The sequence below is a fragment of the Mobula birostris genome, chromosome 16 (assembly GCF_030028105.1).
Source record: "Mobula birostris isolate sMobBir1 chromosome 16, sMobBir1.hap1, whole genome shotgun sequence".
Taxonomy (NCBI): domain Eukaryota; kingdom Metazoa; phylum Chordata; class Chondrichthyes; order Myliobatiformes; family Myliobatidae; genus Mobula; species Mobula birostris.
The window spans coordinates 53,222,095-53,234,934 of record NC_092385.1 but is presented as its reverse complement, the minus strand read 5'-3'; positions in this window follow the sequence as shown (position 1 = coordinate 53,234,934).

Here is a 12,840-nt window from a genome sequence, read left to right as displayed (position 1 = left end):
GAGCAGAAAAGCAGATCGTGCAGAGGATACAGAGAGTCAGCAGAGAGATATGGATAGGTTAAGTGAATGGGCAAGGGTCTGGCAGATGGGATACAATGTTGGGAAATGAGAGGTCATCCACCTTGGAAGGAAAAATGGAAGATCAGATTATTACTTAAATAGGAAAAGATTGGAGCATGCTGCTGTACAGAAGGACTTGGGAGTCCTTGTGCATGAATTGCAAAAGGTTGGTTTGCAGGTGCAGCAGGATATGAAAAAGGCAAATGGAATGTTGGCCTTCATTGTTAGAGGGATTGAATTTAAGAGCAGGGAGGTTATGCTGCAACTTTAGCGGTTACTGGCGAAGCCACATCTGGAGTACTGCGCGCAGTTCTGGTCTCCTTAGTCAAGGAAAGATATACTTACTTTGGAGGCGGTGCAGAAGAGGTTCACCAGGTTGATTCCAGAAGTGAGGGGGTTATATTATGAGGAGAGATTGAGTCTCCTGGGACTGTACTCGCTGGAATTTAGAAGAATGAGAGGAGGTCTTATAGAAACATATAAAATTATGAAAGGGATAGATAAGATAGAGGCAGGAAAGTTGTTCCCACCGGTAGGTGAGACTAGAACAAGAGGACATAGCCTCAAGATTTGGGGAGTGAATTTAGGATGGAGATGAAGAGGAACTGCTTTTCCCAGAGAGTGGTGAATCTGTGGAATTCTCTGCCCAATGAAGCAGTGAAGGCTACCTCAGTGAAAATATTTAAGACAAAGTTGGATAGATCTTTGCATAGTAGGGAATTAATGGTTATGGGGTAAAGGCAAGTAGATGGAGATGAGTCCATGGTCATATCAGCCATGATCTTATTGAATGGCAGAGCAGGCCCGACAGGCCAAATGGCCTACTCCCGCTCCTATTTCTTATGTTCTTATCATCTCATACAGAGAGTGAACATGTCTGAAATTGGTGCCTATATTAATGCATATGGTTTGCCAGGCTTTTTGCTTTTGCCCTTTCATTGTGTTAATGATAATACAAATAATTGGCTTGCTGAATCACTTCAGAGTTCAGCCTTATTCCAAACCTTTAAGTCATGGACAGTGCAAGGGCCTCAGACTTCCTCCATGAAGGACCTTAGTGAACCAGACAGGTTACTACAACAATAGTGTACCGTGTTTTTGTGTTCATCATTATCAAGAGTAATTTCACTTTAACTTCCAGGAAATAAGATAAATACCGTACTTAGTACTTTTTGCATACCTAACGAAGTAAATAACACACGTCTGTGAAGAGTGGGTTGGGAACATGCTGCCATTCATTAACTGACCATCTTATCCAGTAACCGAAAAATACATTAAGCACCCATTCATCTTCATTACTGCACCGGCTGCTCAGGAACCATTAACGTTTAATTTCACAAACTAAGCCTTACTTGCCAGCCTTGCTTATTTTCACACGTACATAGTAGCTTCTAAAGGGCTTCTGCAGCCCCAGACCCTGAATATTTCCTGGCGTGGAATAAGACTGAAGAAGCTGTGTGCTTCATAAAGATACCTGCATCCAGACTTCATTGTTAAATCACATTCTGAGCCCAGTTGAATCGACTTACTTGAGTGGACAATGATTTTGTTTTATCATTCAGAGATACAGCCCGGTTACAGCCCCCTCTGTCCCTAAGAGACTGTACAGCTAATTAGACCCAAGGAACAATTAACTTACTCACCTGCACGTCTTTGTATGGTGGGAGGAAACCAGAGCATCCAGAGGGAATCCACATGGTCACAAGGAGAACATACAAGCTCCTTATATTCAACGGTGAGAACTGAACCCAGATTTCTGGCACTGCAATAGCGTTCATGGCTTGCTGAGCCATCTTCGCGAGAAGATCAGTCAAATGGAGAGATGGAAGATGGCCTTTTCTTTCTCAGTGTTACCTAGCTCCCCCCCCCAACCTGGTCTTTCAGCTCAGAACAAGGGATCTTGGATCAGCCCTATTGAATGCAGCACTTTTCTGATAACTGTGTCCTCCTGATGTTATCTCTGTGATGGACATTTTCTTTTGGGAGAGGAGATTTTCTATTGACAATCACTACTGGGTCTCCTGGCAGACCAGGAATAGTCAGTGTATTCCAAGATTGGAGATCCATGCGGTCGGAAGGCATGAGTGACGTGGACCCCCCAGGTATGTAAAACCGCGAGACCAGAGTTCAAGGCCTAGTGTTCAGGCCCTGTCATCAGCGAGTCGAGCATCTGAGGCCTAATCTAATGTTCAGGGTCATCAACCAGGGTCCTTCTTTAGCTTCATTGATATGTTCTGGGTCACTTTTGGGCTTTCCTCAGCATACTGTTGGATGTGTTGGTTGTTAACACAAACCACCCATTTCACTGTGTGCTTCAATGTACATCTGATAAATAAATCTGAATCTGAACCTGCTCTGAACCCCAAAACCAGCAGACTCCCTGTAAAAGTATTACATGTTGTGGATTACAAGCAGGAAGTTCGTTCACTAGATCATTCAGTAAAAATTATTCAAGGCAGCATTATTCTCTTTTTTTGCCATCCATAAAGCAAAGTAGTGTTTACCCTTTTCCATGTCATGCCACAGCTCCCTAATAGTGCCCTTGCACTATATTTTTTTTAATCTTTTGTGTGTCTGGATTTTACTGATATTTTATCTGTGCGACAGTATGTGTGCCTTGTGCTGTGAATGACTTGGTATTGTGTCTTGCACCATGGCCCTTGGAATAATGCTGTGTGATTCAGAAACATAGAAACATAGAAAATAGGTGCAGGAGTAGGCCATTCGGCCCTTCGAGCCTGCACCGCCATTTATTATGATCATGGCTGATCATCCAACTCAGAACCCCGCCCCAGCCTTCCCTCCATACCCCCTGATTCCCGTAGCCACAAGGGCCATATCTAACTCCCTCTTAAATATAGCCAATGAACTGGCCTCAACTGTTTCCTGTGGCAGAGAATTCCACACATTCACCACTCTCTGTGTGAAGAAGTTTTTCCTAATCTCGGTCCAAAAGGCTTCCCCTTTATCCTCAAACTGTGACCCCTTGTTCTGGACTTCCCCAACATCGGGAACAATCTTCCTGCATCCAGCCTGTCCAATCCCTTTAGGATTTTATACGGTTCAATCAGATCCCCCCTCAATCTTCTAAATTCCAACAAGTACAAGCCCAGTTCATCCAGTCTTTCTTAATATGAAAGTCCTGCCATCCCAGGAATCAATCTGGTGAACCTTCTCTGTACTCCCTCTATGGCAAGGATGTCTTTCCTCAGATTAGGGGACCAAAACTGCACACAATACTCCAGGTGTGATTTGGCTGTATTCATGTATGGTTGGATGACAATTGAACTTGAACTTGCAATAGAACTGCCCATTCCCCACACAATCAGAATTTTCTCCAAGCAGTGTTGAAAGGCACTGTTCCCATCAATGGAGGCAAAACAGCTTCCCTCTAGTTCACAATGTTGAGTATTTTGTTCCTTGTTGTTGCATTTACTGTGTTCCAGGGAATACTCATCACATTTCTATTTGAAGTCAGTCCAAGAGTTGCATCAAATAACCATGATGATGACCTGAGCAAAATTCACCAAAGAATAGGACCAACAGCAAATACTCACAAGATACTGGATAACATTTATTTTAATAGAACAATCCAATCTGTTTGGTAAAAATGAGACTGAATACTCAGCAATTACTGGCACTGCACCAAGTATGGAGGATTTCAGTTAATAGAGAGATGGATAAGCAGACATTGTTCCCATTGAAGAGAGATTAGGTGGAAATCTCATGTGTTCACAATTCTAAATGTCTTTGATAAGAAGTAAAACAAATCAGAATGGATTGGCAATGAGCAGAGCAAACATTTAAATATTCACCAAATCCTTATGATGAAGCACAAATAAATAGGACTCTGTCAAAGTCAAGAGAACATTTAGTCTGGCTACCTATGTATTAAAATTTGTTTGGTCATTTTCTGGTCACTTACTGGGGTTTCATTGGTGTAATGGACTGGGACAAACCATATTAAGTGAATGCAGCCCAAGACCTAAAATTACTATTTGTTTTGCTGTTGCTTGTTGTGTTCTGTGTTGTTCACCTGGCCATTTTGTCACGCTATATTGGCATAAGAGTGTGTGGTGACACTTGGGGGCTGCCCCTGGCACACCCTCAGGTGTGTTGGTTGTTACACAAATGATGCATTTTGCTCTATGTTTCAATATGTACATAACATCTAAACTTCAGTCTTAAGTCAGTATTCCTCACATTACTATGATTAAAGTGGAACTAAATCAACTCCTTTGATTCAAGTGACAGAGAGTTGTGAAGAATTTCCTTGCTCTATTTCAAAAGATTTAATTACCTTAAAGGTATTCTCATGATAGTTCATACGCCAAAAATAATCATGTGATCCAATAGGAAAACATTTGCCCATGGGTATGGAATCCTAACCAATTTTAATGAGCTCATAGAAGGGAATCATGTTGAACTTAATCTGAAATAGTTTTCCTGTAATTGAGACTTCACAATTTATAGAGTTTATATTTCTAACGAAATAAAGATAATTTGATGAAATTACAATATTCAAGCATTACAGGTCAGCATGCTATTTAATGAAGCAGGTTCTTTGGTGAATAAGAATTAAAACCTCTGATGAAAAACAGAATATCTAGCATTCCTCCTGCAATAAGCCTGCAGGAAACGAGAATCCATATTCAGGCATATGTAATGCTGTTTCTCATCACTAGAGTGAAAGAAAGCTCAAAATGTAAACTGATAAGAGTGCAAATTTTAACTGGTTCAGTGGTGTTGAACGCATTGAACAGCAGCATTATGATCAATGGTGATGAGGATGAGCAAAGACTACTTCATGACTAATGTGTTGCTTGCATTTTTTTGTGAAATTTTGTGGTGCTTTCTCAGCAGCTGTGGGCATCAGTTTACTAAGAACGAGTTGAATTGTAATATTTTGCTCTTGCATTAGTCCTGTCAAGGCATAGTTAAATAAAGATAATCCACCATTGTCACTTCAGTTGCTTTCACAAGAACACAACAAAACAACAGAAGTTGGCTACCAGGTCTCTCAGGCCTGCCCTTCTATTTAATATGACCGTGGCTAGTCAATGTTGTCCTCCACATAACCCCCAGTTCCTCAATCTTTCAAATGTTTATCATCTCCGCTTTAAATATACAATCTATCTGACCTTCATCTCAATTTCACAGATTTATAGGATCATACAGCATGGAAACAGGCTGTTTGAACTCAACTTGTCCACGCCAACTAGTGGGCACCGTTCTGTGTTAATCACATTGCCCAACACTTGCTGCACAGCCTTTTAATGCTGCTGTGATTCAAATATTCATCTTCATGACAGTGACCACACTTTAAAGAATTTTCTCAGACAGTGCATGTCTCAGACATCACACACTGGTGAAAGTTGTCCCTCTCATATCCCCTCTGAATCTCTCCCCTACCAGGTTAAACCTATGTACTCTAATTTTATCTAGAGGGTTTTTTAAGGGGGATTCTGATATATACTTAGTTTTATATACCTCATTCATCACCCCCTTCACCTATCAATTCTAGGTATAAAAGACAGCTTTTCCAGTCACTCCTCACAACATTAAAGCTCTACGAAGCCAACTTGGACACACACCATGGATGGCACAGATCTATGTCATATGATATTTGAGAAAACCAGAAAATGAATTTGTAAGCAAGAAACTATTACCTTTTTCTTCTAATATTGGGTAGACTGACTATTTACTTTTCATTGAAATTAAGGGGAAGACATAGGGAAATTTTCAGGACATGAGTACTTGTATGAAGCATTTTAATTCTATCATTGTCACTACCCTCTAGTGAATGAGCCCACAAAATAAACAAACGGCTTCTTACAGAGAAGATTACTGTAACTGCTGAATTATGAGTGTTTTAGTTGATGTTTGAGTATATTGAACAATGTCATGATGATACCCTCAATCAAGAGTTTGTCTGCTCAAAGGCAACTTAGGTCTTTTCCAATCACCTCCTGCCCTATGATCCATGTTCGCTAGCTTCTGAATTCTATGAAGTCCATGTTAACTGTGTCCATTTTTCCCACAAAGAACATAGTCAGGAAAGAGACAGGTGGGTGACCGTGGGAAGGAAGCACAGGGTAAGAGGTTCACACTGTCCTGGGGCATTTGACCCCAGAGAAGAAATATTCAACCATTTTGAACATCTAGCAATGCTCGACGATGACCATGAAACCTTTGAGGTGGTAGGACGGACGGAGGAGCCCCACAGGACCATCTCTAATCCTAAACATAAACCCCGTAAAAAAGTTATGATAGTAGGGGGAGGTTGAGAATCAGGTATACTGACAACGAGTCTCGTATGGTGTGTTGCCTACCAGGAGCACAAGTAAGAGGTCATTCCTAGATGTATAGATAAGCTCCTGGCCAGAGCTGGGGTAGATCTAGTAGTCATTGTCCACATTGGAACAAATGACATAGGTAAGGCCAGGCTATCAGTTCTGCAAGACAAATTTAAAGAGTTAGGTGGGAAGCTTAGGGACAGAACTGACAAGGTGGTCTTCTCGTAAGTTCTGCCTGTGCCACACACCTGTCCAGGTAAGATGGAGATTACAAGATTTAATGCGTGGTTCAAGTCATGGTGTAGGTCAGAGGGGCATAGGTTTAGGGGACATTGGGGCACCTTTTGGGGCAGATGGAACCTGTATTATTGAACCAGATTGCATTTGAACCAGAGGGGCACTAATATACTGGGCAGGCTTATGCTTCAGATAGTTGAGGAATGGGGTGGGGGGGGGGGGAAGAGAGCAGGGAACTTAAAACAGGACAGGCTCAACTGTCTAAACACCATAGTGGAGAATAACATTAAGATATAAACCAATTATAGGCTTCAAAAATATAAAAATGGGTCCCAATAGGATGAAAAACATCAGTAATAGATTAAAGATGGCCCTGGGATGGCAGGACTTTCATATGAAGAAAGACTGGATGAACTGGGCTTGTACTCGTTGGAATTTAGAAGATTGAGGGGGGATCTGATTGAAACGTATAAAATCCTAAAGGGATTGGACAGGCTAGATGCAGGAAGATTGTTCCCAATGTTGGGGAAGTCCAGAACATGGGGTCACAGTTTGAGGATAAAGGGGAAGCCTTTTAGGACCGAGATTAGGAAAAACTTCTTCACACAGAGCGTGGTGAATCTGTGGAATTCTCTGCCACAGGAACAGTTGAGGCCAGTTCATTGGCTATATTTAAGAGGGAGTTAGATATGGCCCTTGTGGCTACAGGGATCAGGGGGTATGGAGGGAAGGTTGGGGCGGGGTTCTGAATTGGATGATCAGCCATGATCATAATAAATGGTGGTGCAGGCTCAAAGGGCCAAATGGCCTACTCCTGCACCTATTTTCTATGTTTCTATATAAAATAAATAAGCTGGAATTATATACAAGTGCATATAAGTGATATAGTAGCAGTAACAAATCTGACTGACCTCAAAGGATGGTGATAAATATAGTATTAAAGTTCTAAGTATAAATATAGTATTAAGAAAACTATCTCAAGAAAGATAGGCATGATCATGAAGGTGATGTAGCCATATACATGAGAGAATTTAAATGTGAAGCTGCTTATGATAGATGAATCAAGACTTATCTGAGTGAGAATTGAAAGCTATAAGGACAAAGGAATAACATTGCATGTATGTTATAGCCCCCCTAATGCTGGTGACAGTGATTTTAATAAACAATTATATCAAAATATTAAAAAAGCAAGTTCTGTGGGTGATGTTATAGTTTTGGGAGACCTTAATTCCCCAAATATTGAGTGGGAGAATCCAGTGGCTAATGGATTACAGGAAAGTGAATTAATTGAGTTATAGAACGATTGTTTCTTGACCCAGTATGTTAATGCACCAACAAGAAAGGAGGCCTATCTAGATTTGATATTCTGTAACAATCAGGATAGAATTTTGAGTATGGAAGTTGTTAAGCCTTTAAGAATAAGTGATCATACCATTGTTGGTCTCGAAGCTTTTTTGGGATAGTATATCAGTAAAAACCAAAGCCACTGAATTGAATTTCAGAAAGACAAAGTTTATACAGATATGGCAAAGACCTCAGAAGGTAAACTAGAAGGAACTGCTTGATGTTGAGCCAGTTGAGGAACAATGGGGTCAATTTAAAGAATACGCCCAGTGTGGGAAATGGTTGGGAGAAGCAATAAATCAACTGCATGGATGAATAAAGATATACATTAAAAATATTGAAAAGACAACTGTATAAGGAATACAGAAAAAATAGTAAAGATGTTAACTATAGGGCTAATGAAACTATGAGAGCTATAGTCAAGAGGGAAATTCAGATTGCCAAAAGCAGGTTGAGAAGGATATTGCTAATAATGCTAAGATTGACCGCAAGGAGGAAGTGTATTAGGAATAATAATGGTGTTAAATTATGCAGAGGACATAGCAGATACTCTTAACTCATATTTTGCTAAAGTATTCATCTGTGAAGGTGTTAGTAATATGCCAGTAAGCGTAGAGAAAAGTAAGGTTGTTTTAAGTGACTTGGAGATCTTAGAAAATAAAAGTTCTGCTTCAGCTGAAAATTAATAAATCTCCAGGGCCAGACAACATATATTCAAGAGGTCTGTAATTATATATGCAAACACTTAACATGCATTTTTCAAATTAGTCAAGATTGGTGAAATCTCCAAGGACTTGAAATGGGCTAACGTTGTCCTGGTATACAAGGGTGACCGTGCTGATCCTGGTAACTATAGACCAATAAGCTTAATGTATATTGTAGGTAAGGTAATGGAAACACCAATAAAGAATGATATGGAAAAGCAGCTAATAAGAACAGGCATGTTAGCAGAAAGTCCGCATGGTTTCAGAAAGGGGAAATCATGTTTTACTGTTATACTGGAGTTCTATGAAGAGTCAACTAAAATTTATGATAACAGTAGAGTGGTTGATATCATTTACTTGGACTTTCAGAAGGCTTTTAACAAAGTACCCCACAAGAGGTTATAATCAAATTAGAGGCAAGGATTCAGGGTAAAGTGTGCAAATGGGTGTAGAATTGTCTCAAAAACAGAAAACGAGTTAGGGTGAGAGGACCATTTTCACATCTAGATGTTAAAAGTAGGGTTCTGCAGGAATCGGTTTTGGGGCTGCTGCTTTTTATAATTTACATTAAAGACTTGAATAAGTGTATCACAAATAAAGTTTGCTGATGACAAAATTAGGGGGAAATGGGCTGATGACATTCAGGCAGCAGAAACAATACAGTTAGATCTAAACAAACAGATGTGGTCAGATAAGTGGCATATGAAATTTAATGTAAGTAAATGTAAAATATTATATACAAGTAGAAGTATTAGATATAAACAAACATTGAGGGGGTCTTGAGTTAGAAAATGCACTGTATGAGAAGGATTTGGGCACCCTGGTAGACTCATCACTATCAACATCTGGACATACAATGCACAGAGCAATTAGGAAGGATAGTATAATGTTGGGCTATATATGCACTCAGTAGAGTTCAAGTCTAAAGACATTCTCCTTAATCTGTATAATGAGCTTGTGAGGCCACACCTTGAATAGCGTGCTCAATTTTTGTCTCCATATTCTGACAGGGATGTGAAGACATTGGAGAGAGTTCAGAATCCAGGTCTGCAGGGTATGGGCTATGAAGAAAGACTGACAGGATTAAATCTTTTTATCCTAAGTAAGACGTAAGATGAGAGGAGACATAATAGAAGTATTCAAAATCATTAAGGATATAAGTGAAGTGGATGCCAGCTGCTACTTCAAAGTTAATCCATCAAAAAGGACACAGGACCATAGGTGGAGACTAGTTAAAAGGAGATTTCAGACTAACATCAGGAAGTATTTCTTTACCCAGCGAGTTGTGGACACGGAACAAACTAGCTAGTTGCGCAGTTGAGAATAGTACCTTACAGGCTTTCAAATCTAAACTTGATAGTTATTTCAACACACTATGTGAATAGGAATTTGGCAAACTTTGTTGGGCCGAATGGCCTGTTCTTGTCAAAAACTTTCTAATGTTCTAGTCAACAAGTACTTAATGATCTGGAGAGAGAAGACACGGTAAGTAATTAAAATTTAGTTAATTAACTGTTCCGAGGGGTAACACTGATTGCAGCAATGGTGAATATAAAATGAGATTATCCAGCAAAATTTATTAAGGGAATTTGCTTTCTTTGCCTGATCCTCTAAGTCTGGGAGGATACACCTGATGGAATTTTGATTTCATGGGAAAAAAAATCTGGATTTCCTAGTTCTAGCAAAAGAACATGAAAAATCAACACAAGATTTTAGTTCAAATCAGTTATGAATTTATTGGATTTCAGTTGGACTAGAGTTTGGAAATAAACCGTTGGGCTTCAGACTACCTAGTTTCATGGATCCAGCAAGCTCATTTTGCTGTTTCATCAGTTATCAAAAGTTGAAATCACAGGTCCAGGGGTACATAACCTCTGCTCCCACCACCCATCACCAAAAAAAGTTGCTTTCCTGGGTTGTTGGCATTTTCTGTTTTGTACACTGGTACTAGCTGATTTAGAGTTCAGGAACCACACACACACACAATTAAGATAAGAAAACATTGAGTATTCTCAGGAGAACTTTTGCTTGATTTGTGCCAATGCAAATTAGCTCATCTGGAATAAGCCAAAATTTGTGATTGATTTGAGCTGATTAGTCAGGCATAAATATTATATGAAAAAGTCCCCATGAAGTTCTAGAGTCTGAACATTTTATTACAGCTGTTGCTGACAACTAGGACTTCCTATACTTGAACTGCAGTTTATCCTTTTTTTTTTTAAAAGAGCAACATCTTGTATTAAATGTTGTCTACAACAAAGCAAATACCACAGGTACATTGGAAGAGCATTGGAAACCAATTTTGATATTAAAAGAGATTGTAAGGCAGTAGACCAGACAACCCCAATAGGCAGACTGCGGACCAGGTCCAGACCACGAGAACCAAATGTCTGGACTGCACCGACCCATTGGCACTTACGTGACTGCTCCTGTCGTAACATGTAAATAAAGTGCGCACTGCTCTAATTTATTTCAACCTCATCCCACACCGTACACTTGACGTACTGCGCGCTCTCTATAGTCCTCGACTAGACAGCGGCACGCACCAGCTACCCGCCTGTCATCTAAGCAAATTGTTACCAGTAGTAAGTCACGGACCCTAAACCAAGAACAACATGGCCTGCGCAAAAAAGCACAAAGTCGACCAGGAAAACCGTCAGTTTAAATCTGACTGGACTGATCAGTTTTGTTTTATTTTACCGGACCATGCCAGTGCTAAACCAACATGCTCAATATGCGTGCAGTCCATAGCTGTCTGCAAATCAGAAAATCTAAAAGTGGCACTTCAACACTATGCGTGCTGCCAGTTTTAATGCCAACTACCCTGCAAAATCAGATCAACGCAAACAAAAAATTGCAAATATGATAACATCATACAAGCACTCCGTTTCTATCTGTAAGTCAACATCTGCACAAGAGAGCACAACAGCTGCATCATTGCGTGTGTCATGGGATCTTGCCAAAGATAAGAAGCCATTCGCTGATGCCGAGTTGATTAAAACGTGTGCAATTGATATGGTTGGCAAAGTTTTACGTGATGATGAGAAAACCAAGAAAACGGTAGTAAAGCTATTAAAGACGGGTGCCATTCTAGACTAACATGGCAACAAGGTGAGTGAATCAAGTTATTTTTGTCCATTTGTCAATCTTATTGTGGTATAATAATATTACAATAATACTGAATTTCATTTAGAGCTACACTTCATACTTCAAATGCTACATAGCTAAATTAAAAAGGAGAGGGGGAGGGTGTGTGTGTGTGTGTGTGTGTGTGTGTGTGTGTGTGTGTGTGTGTGTGTGTGTGTGTGTGTGTGTTACTACTACCACTACTAATAATAATGGTAATAGCAGCAACAACATCTGCCCATAAAACAACTTACTGGCGCAATAAAAAAAAACCTGGACGTTTTGGCCCTCGGCTTAGCATGCTTGACATAATTTGGCCCTTATGGGAAACTAATTGGGGAACCCTGCAGTAGACCAAATGTCAGAGCAATATGATGGACTTTAAAACTATGGTATAGGAGGGAGGACAGTACCAGAGCAGGCCACAGAAAAAGTCACTGAGGGAGTGGAATGAAAAATTAAAGTTGCAAATTCAATGCCACACTTCAGAATGATTATAGAAACTCTGCAATGGAATTTGACCACTGGTGAGGCATAAACACGTCTGGCCCTATTGCATAAATTTAGAATAGCCAGATGCACACTGAAGTTGCTCCCCAGAGCCATATTCCTCAATAAACCATGTCTATGCCACCATTGTACCCAACTACACTAACCCCATTTAAACACATATCCATAGTCTTCCATGCCTAGATGATTCAAATACTTCTCTCAGTGCTTTTTAAATATTAAAAATATTTACCTCCAACCACATCAGGTACACCTTTTATCAGGTCACCGCTCAACCTCTTCTGCCACAAAGCAGCCGATCCAATCTCCTTATTACTGAACTGAGTGCTACATCGTAGTGAACAGTTACTCTTCTTTATCATCACGTTCATTTACTTTTCACAAGGTAAAAAGTGTTTTCCCTTCCTCATCTGGGATAAATTGCTGCAATGCAGTTAGCCAACAGAATTTAACCCCTAGCTGACACTTTGCTAGGGTTTGGCAAAACCTTCCAAACCCACAACCTCTAGCAACTAAGATTAGTAGATGTATGGGAATTGATCGGCTGCAAGGATATTTCTACT